This window comes from Neofelis nebulosa, chromosome 11, assembly GCF_028018385.1.
Source record: "Neofelis nebulosa isolate mNeoNeb1 chromosome 11, mNeoNeb1.pri, whole genome shotgun sequence".
In the NCBI taxonomy this organism is placed as follows: domain Eukaryota; kingdom Metazoa; phylum Chordata; class Mammalia; order Carnivora; family Felidae; genus Neofelis; species Neofelis nebulosa.
This window is the reverse complement of record NC_080792.1, coordinates 94,195,946-94,214,713: the sequence shown is the minus strand read 5'-3', so window position 1 is coordinate 94,214,713 and position 18,768 is coordinate 94,195,946. Positions and strand designations below refer to the sequence as shown.

General features: G+C 59.1%; 1 pseudogene; it reads left to right on the top strand.

The window, feature by feature from the left end:
* The first annotated feature begins 783 nt into the window (after positions 1 to 783).
* LOC131489516 (sec1 family domain-containing protein 1-like) lies at positions 784 to 3,398 on the top strand (annotated as a pseudogene).
* The last annotated feature ends 15,370 nt before the right edge of the window (positions 3,399 to 18,768 follow it).

The following is an 18,768-nucleotide window of genomic DNA, read 5'->3' as shown; positions in this document are numbered from 1 at the left end:
CGGGGGCCACCCCCCATGCGCAGGTCAGGTGCACATCCCGACATGCAGCCGATACTGCAGAGGGACAGGATAGGGACACAGCCACGTCATCCCAGGTAGTTTCCTGGAGAGAGATACGCGATGCCCGTTATAGTTTGATTTCGGATGAAGGACGGAGAAAGTTCCCTCTATCTGGGTCCCCTGCGGTGTGCTCCTAAACACGTGGGGTCTGTTGGGAGGGGATGGGCACGTGGACGGGCTCCACCGCTGGTGATGCCCCCTGAGCCCCCGAACGCAGCCCACCTGGGTGGGGTGGGGGTGACCCCAGAGTGACAGGAGCCCGGGGGAGGGAAGAGCACTCAGATGATCCGTGAGACCGTGGTCCTGCGGCTCCCGTGTCCCTGGAAGATTCTGAGTGTGTGGGAACAAGCTGGAGCCCGCGGTTCGGGGGTGAGTGTGGCGGAGAAGCGGGTGTTCAGCGTGCAAAGGCCTGGCGCGTGTGTGCGTGTTTCAGTGCTGAGAGCATCCAGGAGAGCCGGCGGGGCCGCGGGGGAGGGGCGGTGTGGGAGTGCAGCTTCAGGGAGATGAACAATTCTGTGTGGGAGGAAAGGGGTAGAGGTGGGTGGGACCTTCTGCGTTGATGAACACGTGGACATCTGGGGGGTGTGGTGTGCCGGGATCAGGCGAGGAAGCCCCGGGCCCTGTCCCCTGCCCTTGCCCTGTGCAGCTGTCTCCTCTGTCTCTTCCTGAGTTGTAGCCTTTATGATAAAACAGTAATCTAGATGTTTGAAGGCAACGCAGTGAGTCATATTACTCATATTTTATTTCTGCTACCTCAATAAGTACACTGGAAGGCACTGCACATGCAGAAGAGGCAGCTTGTGCTGTAACACAAGTAACCAGCGTTTCTGATGCGTATCTCAATTTTCTTACTTGCGTTGTGTAATCAAAAGAAGGAGATGCTTGTATCGTGTAATTAACAGTCACGATTATTGCAGACACAGAAATGGAAACTATTGTGGATGCTATTGCTGACAGCCTCTTCTACTTTTTTGTCACACTGGGTCCTGTTCCTACAAGGGGTGTGGAGGGGAACGGCAGCAGAAAAGGTCTCAGGGAATCTAGATGAGGAACTCGGGCTGTGTGTGAGACATCCATGGAACGGTGTCCTTGCAGGGACACAACTGGAGCCGGCCTGTTCAGCCCCCCAAGGCCTTGCTCCGTCCTCTTGATGGGGACGCAGATTTGACAGCTCCTTTACACCAGCCCTGGTGCGTGATGGACTGATTTCCACATAAACAGAGTTAATCTGGAAGAATCTTTAGGAGCGGAAACTTTTCCAGCCGGTGCTAGACCAGGGAGAAAAAACAAGAAGTCTTGCGATTTAACTCGAGTTGATGAATTCTGGCAGCAACACAAAGGAAGTCCATTGGCAGAAGTTGTGGAATCAGTTTAGCGAGAAGCAGAATCTTACAGAGCACAGGAAATGAGGTCAAATGACTTAAAAGCCTTATGGGCCTGGAGGGGACAATGAAGCAGCCATGAGTGTGCTTTCTGAGAATCCGTCTGGGCTACGTCAGCCGTTGGTTCTTTGCCAAACTCCTTGGAAAACAGACTTCCTGATCTGCATTCAGACGTTGCCACTGCTGTCTGAAAACATATGAAGGCAAGAACACTGGGCATATGTTTTGAATGTGAAGAAAAAACACGGAGCAAAGCTACTCTGGATAGATCTCTTGTACATGCGATCAGACCATGATGCAGAAACTCCCAGAGGTCCAAGTGCTGCTGCTTCCCTGCCCTGTGGAGGCCCAGCAGGCAGCTTCCGAGGCCGATGTGGGGCGATACAGAAAGCTTCAAGTGATGTCGCATGAAACCTCAACCCCGATAACATAGAGGCTTTGGCTCCCGCCCCCTGGGGCATTATTGCCACCCAGGTGAAGGGCCTCTTGTCCCGAGTCATGAAGACAGGGGACAGCTGGGTGGTGGGGGGAAGGGCAGCTAGAGGACAAACAGCAAAATCTAGGCTTCTCTAGGCAGGGATGAATGAGGCCCTGAGGCAGGACTGTAGGTGCTGAACCCAAATACTATGTGGCAGTGGCAGCTCAGCTCCAGAGAACAAAAGTCTGTTCCAAGAGGCAACTGCTTCTGTGTTGGGAGAAGGCAACTATACCGAATACCAGAATCTTGTTGACCCCAGAAAGGGGAAACCAGGCAAACACATTTTATATGACTGCAGTCAACATCTTAATGCTCTCATAAAACCTCACAGCTGTCACAATTTGGACAAGAAAAAGTGGCTGGAGTGTCACCAGCAGGGAGGAGCTCCCAGGTTAGGCTATCATCTCCTCCCTGTCCCCGGATCCCCTCCCACTCAGCTGGTCAGCTACGGCTCTGGGGGGCGGGGTCACCCTGTGCACGCCCCCTTCTCCAGGAGGTGCTCTGTGACCCTCCTGGCAGTGACCTTTGGATTCCGCTTCAGCTTTAATGAGTCCTCCTAACAGCCTGCGGTGATGTGTCAAAATTACTTTCTCCACCTGACGCGGAAGGTTTGATCCTTGATTCCTCCTTATCCCCAGGACGCCTGCGGGCATGGCGATGTCTTGATTCATCTGTGATTTAACACATGGATCTCCCAGTGCGGGGAGTTGCATTCTGTGTCACACGTGCAACAGTGCAGGCCACACCCTGGCCAAGTAGGACCAGAGTCAGAGCTGCGTTCTAAGGAGCTGTCACTGGGGATGCCTGGGGGCAGGTGCGTCCCTCCTTGGGGACCTGTGCTCAAGGTCCGTCCACAGTGAAACAGCAGCGGCACATTGACTGTGACTACACGTCTGCGGTTGGGCGTCTGTCATTCATTTCCTCCCCGCTTTGCTGTAGGACACCACCTCTTCCCTTCGTTGGTTCTCACGATAGCTTTGGAATTGGTTTCTCCTTGACCCAAGGGTTTGATCACCAGATCTTCACATTCTTCAGGAGACAGAGGAAGCAGCAACTTGGGGACAAAAGATTTCCTAAGTCAGAGCCACCTGGGCAGTGACGTACACGCCGAGTCCCTCGCTGGGCTCTTGGGACAGATAAAGCCAAGCGTGTAGCATTCCCCAAGTCCGAACACACCGCACGTGAGCCGGGAGGGGGGAAGGCCACCGTCGCTATGGCTGTTTCTCTCTCAGGTGTCTCTCCTCCTCCCGGATCAGGGCCGCTGGTCACCTGCCCGAGGAGCCCCTTTCTCACCTGGGCCAGGTGCTCTCAGCAGTCAGTGCTCCTGGGCAACCTCTCTGTCTCAGCAGCCTGGGAGGCCTGCGAAAGTGTCCACAGAAAGATGATGAATATGGGAACATTCTCAGAGTTAACCCCGCCTCCCCAGGTGCAGACTTGCTCATGTTCACAGGGGCTCCCGGCGCCTCTCTGGAGAGACCAGTGTAGACGGCCCAGTGGTGGAGATGGTGTCAATAGCCTAACTTGGGAGCATGCTCCGCCCTCCGCTTGGCCTCACTCTGCTCTCTCCCTCCTCCCCCTGCACCTGCCTCTCCAGGGCTCCTTGCTGGGAAGCCCCAGGAGGGACCCCCACAGTACTGGCTGGGATGGCCCACTGTCTACGCCCACACAGTTGCACCAGGACAGGTGGGGTGGGGGGCTGGGTGTGAGACGCTGGAGGGAGCACCCTGGGGTGGGGTCTCTCTGAGGTGGTCGGGAGATTCCCGGCACAACTTGGTCTGCTAGAGGGTCTGATGATTCTCTGCCCTTACAGTCGTGAGTCCATGCACGTCTCCGTCTCCGGGTGACTGTCCGTGCTCTGCCCTCAGCACTCGCGAAGGTTGAATGGCTTTGTCCAGTGTTTATTCAAGTGCAGTAACGTTTGACCCCACCCAGCACGAGCGGCAGGACGCCAGCTGCAGAGACGGTCCCCTGGCAGGTCTGATTATCATGCCTGATGCCCCCGGTCACTGCCCATCAGAACAACACGCTCACATCCCGAGCCCAGCTCAGCTCCGAGCACTCAGCGCGCTGTGGGGATGCAGGGCCCTGGATGTGTCCTCGGGGACCCCACACAGGGTTGGAGGCCGCTTTCCTCAGCGAGGGATTCCTGCCGAGCACGTCAAGTGCGGCAAACGTTGAGAAACGAAACCGGTTCAGCCCTGCCCCCCGTGTTCTGGCAGGCTTGCTCGGGGCTCCTGGTCCCGGGCCCATCGGACACAGCATCGGCCTCAGAGTAGTCACTGCATGTAAACTATGGCATTTGAGAGGATCAGACAGCGACAGGCACTCATCCACGGGGTGTGGGTGGAACCCCAGGACCTCTCGACAGGGTCGGCTCACGAAGCAGGTTTCCTGAGAAATGTCAGAGGCGGCCTCTCCTCACATGCACTTTTAATCCTGACGTTTTACGTTTGTCTTATCCAGGAATTCTTCCTCTCAGAGGAGGGTGACACACACAGACGGATCCCCACTCAGGTGGTGTTTATCACTGTCAGCACCAGCGGCCGCTTCTCCTCTGTCGTCCTTTGTTCTAGCCCATCGCTGGAACGTCTTCACATGTTTCGGCCCCACCATGTGCTCTGTGTCCTTCCCCCTGCGCCTCCCTGGGCTCTGCTCCGGGACGACCTTGTGCTCCTGTCCCTGGGAGGGGCCGTGGCTTCGCGGAGAGCTGTGCAGAGTCTGGAGTCAGCCGGCCAGTGGGGGACCCGTGCCGCCCCCGCAGTGTAGCCTAGGTGACGTCACTCCATCTCTCTTAGCTCCGTCTCCTGTCTGTGAACTTGGGAGTTTGAAGAGGGCGTGTCACACAGAGGACGAGGGACGAGGCCTATACGTATGGAGTCAGCACTGAGCCTGAAACGTTAGCTATCTCTGTGGGCATTAGTGCAATTGTCTGACTCTTCTGCTTTGCAGATTTCTTTTTCCCCTCAGGAGACGTTGCTCCTCCACAGGATTTCCCTGCTGGCTCCTGGCTATTTGTAAACATCTAAGGTGACTGACTTTAGAACCGAAACAGAGGGAGACAGACGGGGCAGTCCCTGCTGAACAATCACAGTCCCCGTATCTCAGGCATCCATTGTGTGCCAAACACCGTGTCTGCTTGCGACCTTAATCCGCACAACATCCGCGGAGACAAGTACTGTGGTTGTGTCTGTTTGGCAGATGAAGGAAATGAGGTCAGAAGGTTGAAATCACGTGTCCAAGTCCCGTGGCCGGAAGGGGCAGAGCCCGTATTCGTACGAGAGATGGGGGTCTGAAGTCTGCGCTTCTCTGTGCCATGTTTTCTGTCTGCTCCGTTCATAATTCAGAAGTCCTCGGCCCTCGGTGTTCTGTAGCACAGTGCAAACCAAACGGCAGGAAAGCTTTTACTCTGGTTCACGGTTTGCTGAACACCAGCCTGGGTCAAAGAGGTGTTCGGTTCCTCGGTTTCCCTCTTTGAGCTGAATAGTTGGTCACTGGCCGGTTCATAGCGACCTGCCGTGTTCTTGGCTGTGAGCCGAGTTCATAGCCGAGTCTGAAAAGGATGCTCACGTGTGTTACTACGATGCACTTTCTCCCACGTGAGCATTATAGTCTCCGTCTCTCTAGAAATTTATTCCTTCGTATTCTCCATATTTTCGGCTAGAAGCTTTAATGTGATGGTCAGAGTTGTTCTAAATTCACTGACAGCTTTCCAACATCTGGGTCACATCTGAGTCTGGTCGTATCGATTGCTCTGTCTCTTGACCGTGAGCTTTCCCCCTGGTCTTCTCTTGTGTCTTGTACTTTTTAGTTGAAGGTTGGCCATGGGAATGGACAACGGAAATGGAGAGAATAATATTTACACCTGGAAATGTGCACGCCTCTTGTTTAGCGAGGGCCTCTCTTGGCGGCTGGGGGTGGGGGGCGGGAAGGGCGAGTGAATCCAGCAGGAGTTGAGCTGAGTTGGATGTTGCTGTTTCGTGGTTCCCGTCGGTGTGCCACAGCCGTCAGGTTCTTCTAGTGCTTCCTTGTGCCTCTGGTGGGGATGAAGGTGCTGGGGATTCGTCTCCGTGTCCGTGCTCCAGCCTCAGCGTTAGGCCATACCTATGAGCCTGTGCCTCAGGCGGGGTCTCTTTGCACACCGGCCCCTCTCCCGGGTCCTCTGCTGTGACTTGTACTCAGTGCCGGCTGACCTCTCGATGGGGGATGGGGCTTCTCTGCTGTCCTGGGTAGTGTCAGGATCAGGTAGGCTCTGTGTCACTAGGTCTCCACCAAGGCTTTCCCGGTGATCCTGGCCCCCCAGTGCCAGCCACACGCTGCCGCGTCATGGGAAAAAAAAATCTTTTTAACATTTATTCCTTTCTGAGAGACAGAGACAGAGCATGAGCTGGGAAGGGGCAGAGAGAGGGAGACACAGAATCGGAAGCAGGCTCCAGGCTCCGAGCTGTCAGCACAGAGCCCAACGCGGGGCTCGAACTCACGAACTGCACGATCATGACCTGAGCTGAAGTCAGACGCTCGACTGGCTGAGCCACCCGGGCGCCCCACACTGCCTTGTCATTTTGATGTGTCTTGCGTGGGGGTTTCCTGCCGACTGCCGGCAGAAGGTATCTCTTGTGGTTGGGGCCCGGGGTGTTTTTACAGCTCTTCCCCAGGAGGGTGTTTCTCTGCTTCTGTGACCCCTGCCCTTGGCCACAAAGGGTCTCTCTCCACATATGTCATGCAGGTGGCAGGGTTTGCTGGGCTCCCCGGGAAGTGTGAGGGTTTTGCTACATGGGTTGAGCCGGGGAGAAGGGCCTGGAAGGGCTTCATTCCTTTCCCACAGTGGGAAACTTCCTGCGAACCCCCGGGTCCCCCCTGGAGCTTGAAATACTCCGTAAAGCATGTGGGCGCCCAAGAGGAGCAACTGGTCTCCGAGAGGAAGGCGTTTTCCACAGAAAGACAAGTGAGCAGGATAGGGAACGCGCCAGTAGGTGGTGGAACAGCTTCTGGATGACCGTGGGTGTGCGCCTGCTGTTTCCCCTGCTGCGAGGAGGGCGTCCAGACTGTGCGCCCGGACCCACGAGGGTGCGCCTGACCTGGCCCACTGCCCTCCGCGCCCGACCTGGTGGGGCCGAGCCTGCCTCTCCCACCGTCCATGCCGCGCGCGCTCAGGTTCTTCTGGTTGGTCTCTTTCGCGTCTGGCGGAACGTCGCGTCTGCCTTCCTTCTGCCTAGAATGTTCCTTCTGATGCTCCTCCTTTCCGTCTTGGCACCAGAAGTCCCCTCGCGGAGCACTTCTCGGACGCTGTGAAGGTGGCCTCCCGCATTAGTCTCCCCTTTACTCACGGCCTTCATATCCGTCGTAGCCTCTTCCGCTGTCTGAAATCATCGCTTTGTTACGTATTTTGTTGCATGTTTCCCAGGCAGGAGGGACCTTGTCAGCTCCGGCCACCACTCATCAGCCCTGAGCAGACACTGCCAGGATCTCAGCACATGACTGGTGACACCCCGTGAACGACTGAAGGAGCCGGCGTCTGATGAGGAAGTTCTGTGCCAACTTCTGTCCTCCCAGAGTGGGGGGAGGCGGCTGCTCCCACATCGGGGGGGGGGGGGGGCACTGAGGAAAGGGTCAGCCCCCGGGATTTCCCCAACCCAGTGCTGCGTCCGCCAGCCCGGCTGTCTGTCCTCCTTTTCTCTCCGTCCTCTTCCCTCCATCTGTCCTGCGCCTCCCATCCCCGCCCTGCTACTCCCAGTCCTTGGCGGAACAGCCCTTCTGCCCACCCTGACGTCCCTGAAGGTCCCTCTAAACCCACCCTCCAGACTCCAGATGGGGTCACACCCACACCCGCCTCCTCGGCCCTGGGCAAACCCTGCTTCCTGGTTAAGAAGAAAAATTGATGTTGATCCTCCTGGGCCTTAGCGCAAATTTGATGTTTGTGAGGCTGACAGTAACTATTTTCCCCAAAGAAGTGTGCTTGTCAGTGTAGAGGCACAGAGTGCCAGGCAGTCAACTCAGGTGTGTAAAATAACTTGATTCCTTTAGAACTATAGTTTTCCTCCAGAGCCTTCACTCTGCCTAATGGCAGAAAAAGACAGATTCAGTTCCGGGTGAATGGCGTCCGTCAGGGTGTGAGATTCCTCTTCTAGACAACACAGGGCCTTCTGTGTCCTCTCTCAGGTTGACATGGGGTCAGGGTGGGACCCTCAGTCGTCACATCCTGTGCCGACGTCTACTGACCACACACGTCCCCGTTCGGGGTCTGGTCCTCATGGTCAGTGTGCCTGACCTCACGTCCCCTGACCCAGCACGTGTCCCTGGTGCCCCATCCCTTCTGTGGGACTCAGGGTGCCACACTGCCCCGCCCCCCCCCCCCCCCCCCCCCCCCCGCTCATCGGGATGTGCAAACCCAGAGGGTCTCTCCTGGGTCCTCTCTACCCTGAAGCCCCATCTGCCAGCTCTTCTCCCCCTGCCTTCGCTCTGGCTGTGCGCAGTCCCCTGAAGCCACCGCTCCCAGAATCCCAGGTGGGAGGCCAACCCAAGTCCCCTGTGTCCGGGCCTCAGATTTTGGGGTGGGGGGGGTGTCTGCGTTCTGCCTTTCAGAGCTGGTGTGGGGGAGGGTGCTGGGGGAGGGCCTCTCAGACCCTCCTCTCGCCTCCTCTTTCTTTCAGATTTCTCTTCCCCAGCCCAGAGATTGCCTTCCCCTGTGAGGGGTAGGAAACTTGAGCCTCTATTCCAGGAGTGAGGGCGTCACAGTGGGGCCGGCTGCTCCTCGCCCACGGTGACGCGACCTCATGTGACCCCGGCCGCCAGTCACTATCTCACATGGTGACTTTGCTGAGCAGGCAGGAGGCGGTTTCTGTGACGGGTCGGGTGTACACAGAATGGTCGAGGACTGCAGATGAGGGTTGGCCACGGGCCTCACCTGGCCCCCTCTGCTGCCCTGCCCAGCGCCGAGCACACCCTGGATGTGGGGGGCGGGGGACTTCCATTCTCTGAGTCCGCTCGTAATTATGTGTCTGGAAATTGGACCAGCACAGCCCGTCCCCAAGCTCTGCTGTCCCAGCCCTGGCCGAGCCTCCTGCTCCTCGTGACCCGAGATGGCGCACGCTCACCCATGACCGTCGGGGGAGGGCAGAGGAAGGAAGGGCGGGCTTCAGGGGCATAACCAGAGGCACCACGAGTCACTTCCTTCCTCATGCCATTGGTGGAAACTGTCTTGTGACACCGCCTTCCTGCGAGGGAGGCTGGGAATTGCAGTCTTCATTCCGGAAGAAAGTGTTCCTCTAAACCCGGGGGCTCAATTGCTCCAGCCCACAGGAAGGACCAGGGGATGTTTCCAAGCCCCGAGGGCCCTCTCCGCGTATCACTAGATAATCCGAGATGAAGAAGGCGGACCTGAGACCGCGACGCCAGCCGCGTGCAGGTGCTCGCCCACGATGTTAGGAAGAGATCAGACCGGTGCCTTCAGACAGGCTAGAGTTTGGGTCCGTGAGATCGGTGAGTCATTGGCTGATAAATCTCAGTCCGCAAACAAAAAGACAGCAGCTCCCGCTGGAAGGGAGATGGAAATCGCCTCTTAAAACGTTTGCGCCACAGCAGGCTGACGAGCCCGCGGGATGCCTGATGACGTCTTAAATGGCGCCAGCGCCGCTTCGCTCTCTTCAACAGTCATCGCTCTTGTTATTTGTCACGTGACAGTCACGTGACGCACTTCCCGGGACCCGTGTGTCAACCGTCCTTCCTCTGCCGTGGAAATCCAACACGCTGTTCCCTCAGACAGCCTTTCCCTCTCGCGGTCTCTGGTCCCACCGGGTGACTCTCGCCGTGGGGCAGGCGGGATGCTCCGTCCCCCCACCCGCGGGGATCCGGCCAGCCAGACGCCGCTAGTCTGTGCGCACCTGACCCAGACCGCGTGCGGGCAAGTCACTGTCTGAAAGGACTGGGCCGCGCGGCCCGTCTTGCCGAGCAGTGTCGTCCGGCTGAGCCATTTGTGAACGCGCAGTCCTCAGAGTGCACATGTGCGTCAGTCCCGACAGTGCGGGAGGACCAGGCCTCGGTCCCTGTGAGTGATTTTCCTGCACAGTCGCCTCTCACTTGCCTTTCAGTTCTAGGAACAGTTGTCCACCTGAATGTCAGATAAAGGCAGGATCGTCGCAAAGATACAGCCCCGGGAATGCAGTCACGCGTTCCCAGCATTCAGGCATTCGTCTCATTTTCCTGAACAAGCATCATTCTTTGTGCAGCCAGACACCCGAGCCTGTTCGTGGAGCGGCGGTCCCTGAAAGGGCCCAGACACAGCCAGACACCTGGGCCCAGATCTGGGGTGACGATCGAGAACCCCGACACCCAGGTGTGTTTCCAGTTGCTCATTTAAGTGGTTCTGCCTGCTTGGTACATTGCTCTTGGATTTAATGAAGAAAGAATTGGAGCCAGAGAGTCAGCAGTCTCTGGCTCATTCTCCGGAACGGTGAGAGGACATCGGGGAAGCAGTAGTGTCAGTCTGACTCACACGTGAACATTGACGACCATTCAGCGACCCCCAAGAAGCACTGACCTGAGCCTGACCTGTTGGGGCTCAAGATGGACCAAAGGAGTCGGAGCACTTCCTTGAAATTTTCCAAGGTGGAACACACACGGCGTGTATTTCTCTGGTGGCCGGGGCCCGATGGCATGAGGCTCCGGGTCTGTGGACCCCCACGTTTCCCACCACCTGGAGAGGCTGGCCCGTCATGGGAGAGTGTACGGAGCTGGAGCCGGGAGTGAGGGGACGGGAGGATGTTCAGTTGTCTGGTGTCTGCTGCTCCCGAAGCTCACGCCTCTCTGCCTCCCGTGGTGTGATGGCACACCTGACTCAGGTGGGGTCCGGGAGGGACCGGATGGCAACCCGACACGGATAACCAAAGAGTCCAGAGTTGTCAGGGGCGCAGGCAAGTGAAGGGGACCCGCGTACTGCCAGAGCAGCCCTGGGCCTCGCGAGAGCCGGGAGTCTTTATCCTGGTCCCGTCTGCGTGACGAGGGAAGAGCAAGGTTTCTGGGGGCCAGGGAGCGGTGTAGCCCCGGGAGAGCGGCGGCAGGCAGATCTGTGACCTTCGAGGAGCGCAGCCTCTGCCAGAGCCACAGGCCAGCAGGAAAGAGGCAGGAGAAATGCCCCAACTTCCCTCTCTTCCTGCCCTCCAGTCTCCTCCGACTCCCTCAGCTGGCTGAGCCAACCAGAAGGCGAGGAACTGCGTTCAGGCAGACTTGGGCCTCCCTGGACAGATCAGGGCAGGAAGGATGACGAGTGGAACATGAGGGGCGCCCAGAGAACAGCCAGCTCAGCACCCGTCCTCGTGGGCCTTGACCAACAAATGCCCTTGACTTCCGGCATTTGGAGTTCTGTTTCTTTTTTTTTTTTTCTTTAATGTTTATTTATTTTTGAGAGAGAGAGTATGAGCAGGGGAGGGACAGAGAGAGAGGAAGACACAGAATCCAAAGCAGGGTCCAGACTCCTAGCTGTCAGCACAGAGCCCGAGGCGGGGCTCGAAGCCGCGAACCTTGAGATCATGACCTGAGCCAAAGGCAGACGCTTACCCGACTGAGCCACCCAGGCGCCCCTGGAATTGTGTTGCTGTCACCCTGTCACCTGAAACCAGGAGTTCTGACCATTCAGTCTATTTCCATGGCTCTCTGTGGGGCCACAATCCGATCACGGACCGTACCTAGCTAGCCAGGGCCTGGTACACGGTACGTGCTACTAACATTCACTGAATGGCTGCTTGGAGGGACACTGAAACCTAATGTAGATGCTACGGGGAAAACTAGTCTGATGGATACTCCCTGCCCCGGTGGTATCACCTTCCTGCTCCTTAGGTGAGAAAAGCTTCCTCCACGTGCTGCTGTCACAGGGCTGGGGAGACGTTGGGCCATAGTCACGGAGCCTCTCCGTTGCACAGACCGCTGCCCAGCAGGGCACCGAGCTCTTAGCGGTTCTTCAGTTACTATGTTAGGGAAAAGAACAGAGGGTGTGAGTGACTGCTGCCGTGTCGACGGGAAGCCACGTGCACCTCCTACAGAAGTGCCACCCACACTAGGGCTTCAGGAGGGCAGCCGCGTCACGACAGGAGCGTCGGACACGGTGGCGCCTCGTTCCCTGGCCCCACTCATCCCTAACCAGACTAGGTGTGTAGGTCTGAGCCAGCCTCAGGCCTGGACACCAGCCACCTGTTTGCGTGGTGGACAGATCCACCCGATGGAAAACAGGCTCAGCCTGGCTGTGCTCCTGGAGCTGCGGTACGTGGCACCGTGCCTTTCGGAGAAGCGTGGCCGGGGCCGGAAGAGGACGGACGCATCTGTTCGGTTTCAGGGTAAAAGCTGGGAGAAACGCCGAGTTCACGACAGGTGGCCCTGGCTCCCCAGGGGAGTTACGGTTATCGGGAAGGAGTATTGATGGCTCTGATGGAGTCTGGAGTGTGTGTTGTCACGGTGTCCAGAGAGCCTCGACCAGTCCTCCCAGGCAGCTCCTCTGCCAGAGTGACTGTTTGCTGTGGAAACTTCTCCACACCTGGATGGCCTGTGACCCAGGCTCCCCTCCCCCTCCCCCACCGCCACCTCGGGACAGTAATGCCCTGGGCCCAGTTCCCTCTAACTCATGCTTTTTGCATTAGGAAGGATGCCTCTCTTGCAGAGAAACGATTTATCCCCAGCCCGTTTTAGCGGGAAGCTGCCCGGCACGCTCTTCCTTTTGCACACTAAGCAAGATGGTTTGAGCTCGGCTCAGGACCGATTCCAAGAGCCGCCGAGTGCCGGGCATCTCTCTGTGAGGACATGTGGTCAACCTGGCAGTGCTCCTCAAGCCACAGATCTTCGGGCTGTTCCCCCCAGCGTGCTGTCCTGTGGACTGTGAGCTGGCCCAGGCAGGGGGCTGTGGGTAGGAGACACAGGGAGACGTAGAGGCAGTGCCTGGAGGACTTTGGAGCGTATCATGCCAGGCCCCTCTGGGTGCGAGAGACAGAAAACCCAGGGCAGACTGGCCTAGAGAAAGTAGGAGATTTACCGACTCGTCTGACTGAACACAATCCAGGACTTCAAAAAGTTAGATCCATGGACGGTTTTCTCTGTCCATTTTATGGCTTCATCTTTGTATTGGTTTATATAATGCCAGCTGCTCCCTGAAGGTGGCTGCTGTGCTAGTTAAGAATAGTCCTTGTGTTAGTTTATGTAAAGGCACCCAGTGTATTAGTTTATATGGTGACAGTCCCTGTGTTTATACAGCAATTCCTGTATCAGTTTATAAAGGCAGCCCCTGCGGTAGTCTGTCTAACAGTCCCTCTATTAGTTTATCTAACGCCAGTCTCTGCATAAGTTTATGTAATGATAGCCCCCTCACCCATCCCCCACCGTACTAACTTACATAAACGCAACCCCTGTCTTACTTTACATAACGGGGCACCCGGGCAGATGGCCACCCCACCTCTAGGCCACCTGCCCAGGTTCAGATCCCACAGTATAGAGGCTCCCTCTGGGACCGGCCACGCAGCTCCCGGGGCTCTGCTTGGATGGACGTGAGTCGTAGGCATACTCTGAGCCAATCACGAGAGTCTGAGAACCGGGCTCCGATTGGCCAGGCCAGGCAGCAGGTCCGAGGTGGTCCCCATCAGGGACTGTTACCAGAGAGGGCTGGGCACTGGGCAGTCGCAGGGCAGGACACCGGACACTGGCTTTTCGCACCCTCTCTCCTGGCTGGCTGAGCTCCTGTCCTGGGAAAGCAGGAGCTCACAGAGAAGCTGAGACCCCGGCCTGATCCCCTGACGAGGACACAGCAGAGCTGCTTGTTCCCCAGGCTGCCTGGACCCCTGGCTGAGACCCCCCGTAGGGAGAAACCTGTACAGAAGGGACTGCCTGCAGGTCAGGGCTCAGCCTCATGGCGAACTGGGGTCTGGGACACCGGTGGCTGCTGGGCACGAGGATTCCCGGGGAGGGGTGCCCTCAAGCAGGCACTCACGTCATGGACTTGGTGTGGTCCACCGTGCACATCGGTGCGGTCCAGGAGCTCACACTGCCTGGGCCTACCCCGCCCCGCCTCAGGATCCCCACAGCTGTTGCCCGAGCCCAGGGCCCGCGGGAGTCCCGTCCAGCAAGGCCGAGGTCCCCACCGCGCGTCCCGACAAGGCCCCAGCGGGTCTCTCTGTGACTGACACTCCAGGCCCAGGGTCTGCAAGGAAAAGGCCGGGCCGTCAAGCGTGGGCTGGTGGGCTGCCAGGGACTCTCTCGGGGCCCTGCACCCCGCGTCTGCGGGCACGGCCCGGCCACGAGCTTGTGCGGCCTCCTGCCAGCGCTGTCTGAGCTCTGGTGGAGCCCGGGGCTTGGGAGGAGGAGCTGCCGGGTCTGTGGACGCCGTCGGGGGGACGGGAGGACGTACGCCCTGCGGCTACCCTAGATGGCAGCCACAGACGTGCGGCTCTGGATGTGATGTGCAACCTGGGAAGGTAACAGGTGGTGACCCTCTGATGTGCGGCTCAAGGACGTTGGCCTGCGGATACAATGGACCATCGAACGTGGGGACCCGGGACGTGAGGTGGACTGTGGGGCTCTGAGAAAGCACGCGGACAGGGTGACACGGAGGTGTGACGTGCAGCCCAGCAGAGGACATTGGATGGCTGATACTGGCCGTGAGGTGCGCGACCTGTGGATACAACAGACGGCATCAGAGGTGGGGATCCAGGACAGGACATGCGACCTGCGGCTCTAGCACGTGACATGCCCTGCGCTGCTCTGACAGGTGACATCACAAGTGGGGATCCAGACATGACCTGTGCCGGGCGGCTCTGCAGGCAACGCCAGACGTGTGGCTCCGGGACGTGAAATGCATGATACAACAGATGACGTCAGACGTGCGGCTCTAGAACAGGACTTGGGACGTGCGGCTCTGGCAGATGACGTGGACGGGCTGATACAGGAGGGGACATGCGCCCTGCGCCTGTGACAGATGACGTCACACGTGGGGATCTGAGACCTGACGTGCCAGACGTGCCGATATCACAGATGGGGACACACGTGGGGATCCGGACGTGACTGCGCCCCGCGGCTCCGATGACGACGACGTCGGAGAGCCGCACCCCGAGCCGCGTCCCCGCAGGATGCCCATCCAGCCCGAGCGGCCGGGAGGTCCCCGCGCGGAGCCCCCTTCCCCTCCCGGGCCGAACTCCTCCTTAGCGGCCGGTCCGCGGAGTCCCCTCCGCGCCAGCACCGCCCGGGGCAGGTGTTCCCCGCCACCCCCCACCTCCCCCACTCAGAGCGGGTCTCCGGGCGGCAGGTCCAGACCCGTTTCGGCCGGTGGGCCCGTGTCAGACGGACCGGGGGACGGGGCGGCGGACCCGGGGGAGGCGGTGCCCACACCCTTCCTCTGCCTCAGCACACGTCCTCCCGACGGAGCCCGAGGGCCATCGCCAGGCCCCAGAGGAGGCGCCCCGACGTGCCCGGGGCGACGTGGTCCCCGCCGGTGTCATCTGCCAGCCGCCGCCGCGGGGAGGCCCGCGTGTGCCGGGGAGGCAGATGGTTCTCTCCTCTGCCCAAGGTGCCTCCTGGCAGTTCGGCCAGCTCAGGGGCGGGAGCAGCAGGTGTTTTCCTGCCCTGCGTGTCAGCCTGGAGCAAGCCCCGCCCCCGCCCCGCCCCCCGGACAGGTGCGCCTCCTGCCCTCCCCCCAGCGGGGCCCCTGAGCGCCAGAGCAGAGGCCCTGTGGCTGGGAGAGGACTCCCTTCCTCCACCCCGACCCGGCCCCCTGTCCCAGGAGGGAGCGGCGGTGCCCGCGGCCCGTGACCCAGGCACCGAGCCCGACGGAAGGGAGGTGAGGTGGGGTCAGCGGTCGAAGCGACAGGCCTGGCCGAGTCTCAGACGCCTGTCCCTGCATCTCAGGCCGCAGCCCCGAGGGTTCGGGCCCCTTCCCCAGTCGGGGCCTCTGACAGCCCCCTTGAGGCCCCCCCAGGTGAGGCCCCCTAAGTGTGGACCGCCCCCCCCTAGTTATGGACCCCGGGTGAGGATCCCTCGGTATGGACCCCCCCTAGATACGGACCCCAGGTAAGGTTCCCCCAGATGTGGGCTCCCAGGTGAGGCCCCTTGAGAAGCCCCTACAGGTGAGGGCCCAGAGAGCTGCCTTCGGGGGTCTGAGCTCATGGACTTGACGGGGAGCAGGCCTGGCCACGCACGGGGTCTTCTGGGAGGGAGGCCCATGCGTCCCCTGCGCTCACCCTCAGGCCGGTCTCTGGGAACGGGGCTGCGCGTCTCTAGACAGTGGGGTTGGCACCAGCAGTCGGGACGCCTGGGTCCCCGCGGTTCCCTGGCGTCTGTGCCCCCTGGGGAACTCAGGGCGGGGTCCGTGCATCGCCCACACTTGCCTGAGTCCCCAGGTGAGTGGCTTTGCAGCAAATGCCCGAGCGTGGGTGGGAGGGAGGGAGCCCAGCCAGGGGCGGCCCAGCGCCCTGCTGGGTGTCACCTGCAGCTCAGCCCAGGGATGAAGGGCAGGTGTGTTTGCTGTGCTCCGTGGCCTTAACTGCAGGTGTGAGCAGCAGCAGCAGGAGGAGGAGGAGGAGCGTGTGTCAGGAAGGAGTAAGGAGCTCTGTAGGGAGAGGCTCCAGGTTTCCAGAATATGGAGCCTGCGTCCTGCCTCAGGGCCCAGCCCGCGACTGGATCACAAGGGGACCTGCGTCGTAGACCTCAGGCCGTGGGGCCGCGTTCGGGGGCAGCAGAGCCCGGCTCCAGGGCGAGGACGTCGTCCTTGCGTGATGAACGTGGGTGCAGGTTAGAAGCCGCGCACGGGCAGAAAGCAAGCGGGACGTGCGGCAGGACCCCCCGAGCCCCAACGGTTCCCTCTGAGCCGTCAGATGGAGCCCCGGCTGGTGCCTGGGTGGGCGCTGGGGGGTTTGCTCTGCCCCTGAGGCTGCAGGAGGGAAGGGTCTGTGGGGAGCAGGGGCCCTGGGCACCTGCCTGCTCTGGGACCCGAGGGGCTGTGGGGGCGGCTGGGAGCAGGGGCCCCGCCGGAGAAGACCCGACTCAGGAGAGCAGGAAGTGGGGGTGCAGGATGGAGCGGTGCTGTCTGCAGGGCTGGGCCAGCAGGGAGGGGTTTCCCACTGTCCCATGGGAGGCTGCCCGACGGGTGGTGAGCCCCCCCCCCCCATCACCGGGAGGATTCGAGCACACATGGGTGATTGGGGCTCTCCTGGCCCCGGGCTCTGAGACAGGAGCCCTGGGAGGGGGGGGGGGGGGTGGCTGGAACGTCCCGTCTGTGGAGAGGAGCCCTGGTCGGGGATGACCCGGCCTGGAAGGCACTGGCAGGAGGCAGGACTGGGAGAAGTCTGGGGGGGTCCCTCGGGAGGGGTCTTCCTGTGGGACAGCTCGGGATGTGCTGAGTCACCCCCTCCCTGAGCAGTTAGTTGTGTTTGGTGAACTGATAGGGAGGCTCGTTTCTGATTCAGGACCTGGTTCCCCCCAGTCCCTCTGTCACAGGTGGGGGACGGGGAAGGAGGAAGCCAGGGAGCCCTGTCCCTGTGGCAGCCCCCCTTGTCATGGCTCCTGTGTCAGGCCAGGGTCCTGGGGAATGGTACCTGGGAGGGGCAGGGGCTCAGGAGGAGCAAGTGTGGTGGGTATGGTGGTGGCTGCATTTGCATTTTAAATCCGTTTTAAACTAGGAGAGAGGAGGCTGAGTCTCAGAGCCCTCACAGGCTGTATTTGGTTAGCAATTAGTAAGAGGGCAATTTGGGGCCATTTACATGAATTTAAGCTTAAAAATGAGTCATTATTTTAAAATATTTATTAAAAAAATTTTTTTAACGTTTATTTATTTTTGAGACAGAGAGAGAGAGAGAGAGAGAGAGCATGAATGGGGGGAGGGCCAGAGAGAGAGGGAGACACAGAATCTGAAACAGGCTCCAGGCTCCGAGCTGTCAGCACAACCCGACGTGGGGCTCAAGCTCACAGACCGCGAGATCACGACCTGAGCCGAAGTTGGATGCTTAACTGATGGAGCCACCCAGGCGCCCCTAAAATAGTTTGTTTTGGGTGCCTGGCTGGCGTAGTTGGTGGAGCATGGCATTCTCGATCTTGGGGTGGTGAGTTCAAGCCCCAAGTTGGCGTGGGGCCTACTTAAAGCCCGTCTCAGAGCAGTCTGTGCAACAGCAGGTCACTTGTGCAAATAAGCATTTATGAATCCATGTGTAATAACCAACTCCGTAAACTTAGCTTAAAACAACTATCATTAAAAAAAGGAAACAGTTTAATTTTTTTAGGGTAGCATTAGGTCCACAGCAAAATTGAGAGGCAGGTACAGATTCCCATGTTTCCCTGCCCCGTGCACACCCCCCACCCCCCCCCCCCCCCCCCCCCCGCCTTTATCAACCTCCTCTGCCGGCTGAGCCATTCATTACTTCTCAACCTACAACCACAGCTCATCACGGAGGCCACGGTTTGCCCTAGGGTTTGCTCCTGGTGGTGGACGTTCCGTGGGCTTGCTGTTGGACAAGGGTATGATAGAAAGTATCCACCACGACGGGGCCGCACACAGTATTCTCACTCCCGTAAGAATCCCCTGTTCATCCTCACCGAGCCCTGGCAACACTGATCCTTTACTGTCTCCTTGGTTTTGCCTTGTCCAGATGCCATACGGTTGGAATCATGCAGCCCGTGGCCTTTCCAGGGCGGCTGCTCTCACTTAGTGATACGCGTCCAAGGTTCCTCCGCGTCTCTTCGGGGCTTGAGGGCTCACTTCCTTTTCTTTCCCAGCCTTCCCGAGTTATAATCGGCATTGTGTGAGTTTAAGGTGAATGTGTGTTGATGCGGAACTTTGATGGAGGTGTCAGCTTTTGCATTACATTCACATAATTAGCATTGTTTGTGGTGAGA